This window comes from Vanellus vanellus (assembly GCF_965231255.1).
Source record: "Vanellus vanellus genome assembly, contig: HAP1_SCAFFOLD_47, whole genome shotgun sequence".
NCBI classification, from domain to species: domain Eukaryota; kingdom Metazoa; phylum Chordata; class Aves; order Charadriiformes; family Charadriidae; genus Vanellus; species Vanellus vanellus.
This window is the reverse complement of record NW_028127064.1, coordinates 1,393,155-1,398,072: the sequence shown is the minus strand read 5'-3', so window position 1 is coordinate 1,398,072 and position 4,918 is coordinate 1,393,155. Positions and strand designations below refer to the sequence as shown.

The 4,918-nt window shown below is 43.9% G+C and overlaps 1 long non-coding RNA gene across 1 annotated transcript; it reads left to right on the top strand.

Annotated features, from left to right (window-relative positions):
- Positions 1-939: 939 nt before the first annotated feature.
- Positions 940-3,348, top strand: LOC309685543. Its single transcript, XR_014270470.1, has 3 exons — positions 940-1,055; positions 3,105-3,237; positions 3,325-3,348. It is a non-coding gene; the product is annotated as an uncharacterized lncRNA (long non-coding RNA).
- The last annotated feature ends 1,570 nt before the right edge of the window (positions 3,349-4,918 follow it).

Here is a 4,918-nt window from a genome sequence, read left to right as displayed (position 1 = left end):
GATTTTTGTTGTTTTTTTGTTTGGTGTCCACAGTACGCCCAGTCTTGCACCGTACAGCAGACAGTTTGAAGCAATGCTGTGTTTGGAAAGACGGTTCATTTTAGTTAATGCTTACTTAGCAACTGGTGGCATCAGGGGTTGAACACAATCCTGCCGGGGTTTCAGTGTATCTCAAAGCAGTTTGCTTACTCTGTAGTGCTTTGTGATCCTAAATGCCTTGGCCACGTGCATCCCATGTCCTCTCTGTTTTCCCCTTTTGCTGTTGGCTGTGCTCGGTGAAGGACCTGAGGGCCATTCACCCATTTCACCCAATTCACCCATTAATCAGTCTCTGACAAGATGAGAAGAGGAGGTGGCAGGAGCTTATGTGGTTTGAAAGAAGATTGTTCATCAGTAAGAAGTTCTCGTAGTTCCCAGCGAGGGATGTGCGTTCACTCTGGTGATGTGCCTCTAGATCATACCTCTCGACAGAGCTTTAGCTGCTGCGATGGCGTGACTTCTCTGACTTCATCAGTTCTGTGACCAAGACACGGAGGAAAGAGCTTTGTGTGCATGCGTGCTGCGTTATTTCAGATATCTCTTTGTAGATATATATTTAGGTTTATAAAGAAACCTTGACATTGCAAGGAAGTCTGCAAAACACATTTAGATCTGAATGATGTTAGGGAAATGCTAGAGTTTGAAAACGTGCCTGGTCTGTACCGCCAAACTTAGCTGTTGGGGTTTGACACTGAATTCTCTTGCATGTCATTTGTAGTTTCTATTTATTGTCACAAATAAGCTCATGGGAAATATACACGGTAAAATATGCTTATTATGTGAGATATAGAGTGTCTTTCATATTTAGCTATAATGTATGTTTTTATCTCAAAATGACCCTTTGTCTCTTCTGTTGTTTCCCCAGGGTTTGAAAAACTGTGACGAGAGGTACACTTTAGATCTCACGGGAGGAGTCTTTCCCTTGAGAGGGCAGATCAGCAGTATTAAACTACTCAGCTGTCAGACCGTAGAAAAATTTCTCAGCCCTGTTGACAGAGAGGATAGCATTATTGAAGGTTTGTTCTGATGCCTGTGTTTGATTATTTTAAAATATGTGGGTTTGGAATGTAAGCAATGGATGCTGTTCTGGCCACAGGGTCTGAAAGCCTTAAATATCTGTACAGACTGGATTGTTGGGATTATTGAAAAAGACAAACCGTGTGCTTAAGTTATGTGAGACTTCTTTAAGGTAAAAACTAGGTGAGTTTTCACGCTTGCTGACATGCTCTAGCGATGTATGGTGGGGTCATCTGTATACTGCTGGTCAGGCATTTTATTCCTTCAGCTGTCACCTTTGAACAATAAGATCATTCTCTCCACTGCTTTGGAATGTTATCTGAATCTCTTTTTGCCCTGTTCAAACCTGTTTGCGTGTCTACTTCCAGATGGTAGCCCCTCACAGGCGGTGTTCCCCAGGGCTCAGTACTGGGGCCTGATGTCTTTAATACCTACCTTTATTAATGATCTGGACAGAGGAATGGAGCGCACCCTCAAGAATTTTTCAGAGGACACCAAGCTGAGTGGGAGCCTTGATCCGCTTGAGGGTAGGAAGGCTCCACAGAGGGATGTGGACAGGCTGGCTGGCTGGACTGAGGCCAATGGTCTGAGGTCCAACAAAGGCCAAGTGCCAGATCCTACGCTTGTGTCATAACAACCCCATGCAACAGTACAAGCTTGGGGAAGAAGTTCTCAGGATCACAGCCATCGAGGGGAGAGAGAGCACTTCACAGCAAAGTTTCTAATTGATATCGAATGTGATGTTCGTTGTATGAAATCGACTTGTTGGCCAGGTCGGGTCAAGTGCCCGGGTGTCGCTCCTCTATGATTCTAAGAGTGGCTGGAAAGCTGCCTGGTGGAAAAGGACCTGGGGGTGCTGGTCGACAGGCAGCTGAATAGGAGCCGACAGTGTGCCCAGGTGGCCAAGAAGAGCAATAGCATCCTGGCATGTCTTAGAAATAGTGTGACCGGCAGGAGTCGGGAAGGGATTGTCCTGCTGTACTCGGCACTGGTGAGGCCACAGCTTGAAGACCGTGTTCAGTTTTGGGCCCCTCCCTGGAAGAAAGACCTTGAGGTGCTGGAGCATGTCCAAAGAAGGGCAATGAAGCTGGTGAGAGGTGGAGAGCACAAGTCTTGCGATGAGCGGCTGAGGGAACCGGGGTTGTTTAGCCTGCAGAAAAGAAGGCTGAGGGGAGAGCTTCTTGCTCTCTTCAGCTACCTGAAAGGAGGCTGTAGTGAGGTGGGGGTCAGTCTCTTGTCCCAAGTAACAGGATGAGAGGAAATGAGCTCAAGTTGTGCCAGGTCTGGTTTAGAATGAGTATTAGAAACAAATTCTTCACGGGAAAGGTTGTAAAGCGTTGGAACAGGCTGCCCAGGGAAATGGTTGAGTCACCATCCCTGGAGGTACGTAAGAGACCTGTCGCTGTTAGGTTAATGGTTGGACTCAACGATCTTACGGGTCTTCATCTGAAATGCCTTTGGATTAAGAGAACTGGTGTTGTGTGTGTAAGTGTGGAGGTGTGAATGTTGTGAATAGTTTATGTTAAAATCTCTATTCCAATTTCTGGTTTGTCAGGGTTTCTTTGTTTATTTGGTGTGATAATTGTGGTCTTTCGTTCGGAATATGCATGGAAAGGAGCTATTCTTAAAACTCGTCATTGAGTCAAAGCTGGAAATGAATAATGCCAGCTGTGTGAGACAAGCATATACGACAATTATTTGTATGCTTTCTAAAAGTCGCAATGTATGTGTTCCTAGCATGCTTTTTTTGCTAAACTGTTCATCTAGCTAAACGTCTTGATCAGCTCTTCATGTACGGAGAACTTAATTAGCTAATAATTGTGTATTTGACTTTGCTTAGAACGGATGCAATTTGAACAAGCAAAAGGGGCAGTATGACTGAAACCTGTCGCAGAGATGTTTGCTGCTCTGTAATTTTTTTCACTACTCTTAGTAAGTTGTGTTTCATGAGTGATAGAACAAAATTAAGCCAAAATCGAAAGTGGTGTTTTAAAAATATCGGATCTACCCTATTTTCTGCAAATAAAACAATGTCTTCTCTTTTACAGCAATATATCCTGACATCAGTGTAGCAGTCTTCAGTTGGCAAGTGCAAACATACGGTCAAGGCAAACCATCTACTTATTTGGGCGTATTTGACATTAACAGCTGGTATCATGCTCAAATGCCAGACTCGCTAAGGTAGATTTTTATTAAGTTGCTTTCAATATCCCTGCAAATAATTCATTTGAATGTCGGCGTTTAGCTGACGCCCTTGTTTTCTTTAAGGCCAGAAGAGTTCCTTCATGATTGCCCCTATTTTGCTTTGTGGTCACTGGAGACTGTGACAAGCATGACTTCTCCCGAGCTCCTTTTGGATATTCTGGTACATGAGCGCAGTCTACGTCGGGAAGTTCCTCCTTTTTATCCACCACCGGAGCAGTTTTTTAATCCGAGTGCCTGTACTTTTGGTAGGTATTTCAGTGCTTTTAAGAGCGATAAGCTTAAAATGAGATGCTATTTCTCGGTTCTCTTGTTCATTGTCTGTCACACAAAAACCAAACCCAACCCCCCACACCCCCAACCCAACTCTGATGACGTTGTACTAACGAGGTATTTCCTCTTGTGAAATATATCTGGCAGTCTGTGGAGTTTTGCTGCTTTTGTGACGTAGCCTGTGAAGTGGTGCTGGTTATAGAAGGAAATGACTTGGAACTGAAGCTCAAAGTACTCAGTTCTATCTTTCCAGATACTGCTATGTAAACAATGTAAACTGGTCATAACATAACTGAGAGAGTCTGGAAGGTTGTCAAACGTTTGTTGTTTCTGCAGATGGCACGTGCTTGCTGAACTCCGGAGTTGTTCACATGACTTGCACCAGCTTCCAGAAGGAGGTGACCTTTTATTCTGTCTCTGTTGAGAATGTCACGAGGTGGACATTTTCTAAGCTTTCTGTTGCACTGCTTTCAGTGTCTGAGACCATTTAATGCTCCTCCTGCCCATCCACACGCGTAATTGCAATTGTAGCCTGTCACCAGATTTATGCAAATGCTCATGCTTTAGGTCCGCTCTTGGGACTGTAAAACCACCACGGTCTCCTGTGGAAGCATGATCAGGGATTGGATGTCTAGAAAGGAATGCAATGTTGCTCTAGGAGCAAGAACAGAAATGTTGTGGAAGTCGGGGAAAGCTGTTACTTCTTTACGAGCCATCGGTCAAACTGCCTGCATAGTCTTGAGTTAGAGTTTTTATCCCCGATTAACTGGAAAAAAGGGAGCCAGAATGGAGAAAATGAGAAATTACTTAACTGTTTGAGAAGAACGGAAACTTTTTTTCTCCCAAACTTGGCCCAATTGCAACTTCCGAGCCACTGCCCAGATTGTGACAAATAATGTTGACTTAAGTTTCAGCTCGCTAAATATTTCCAACATGGATCAGCTTCTGCACAAGCAAGCATCGAAAGGATCTTCCAAAGCGTGGTTTACAGTTGTGTGTTAGTTTAGCTGCTATAGAATGCATTTTGTGTCAGTGGTCAGGGAAAAAGCAAGGCGTGTGTATCGAGAGAGAAGCTAGAAAATACTTAATCATTGCAAGGGCTGCTCTTTTCTTTCACAGGATTTTTAAAATAAACTGTAACTGTTAGTTTGGCTGCCGTCTTTAAGACTCGGCATAGTAACGCTTACTCAGATGGCTAAGCCAAAGCACATTCCTGATGCAGGCTTTCTGACAGTTTAAGGGGACGTTTCTATAATTTCTCTTAGCGGTTACCCAGGCCCTTAGTGACCGACTAACAATGCGGCCTTTATCAGTAATTTTGGATTGATGTTTCAGACCTTGAATTTTTTGAAGAAATCTGTCCCTTCAATGACTGAAGCCATTGGTG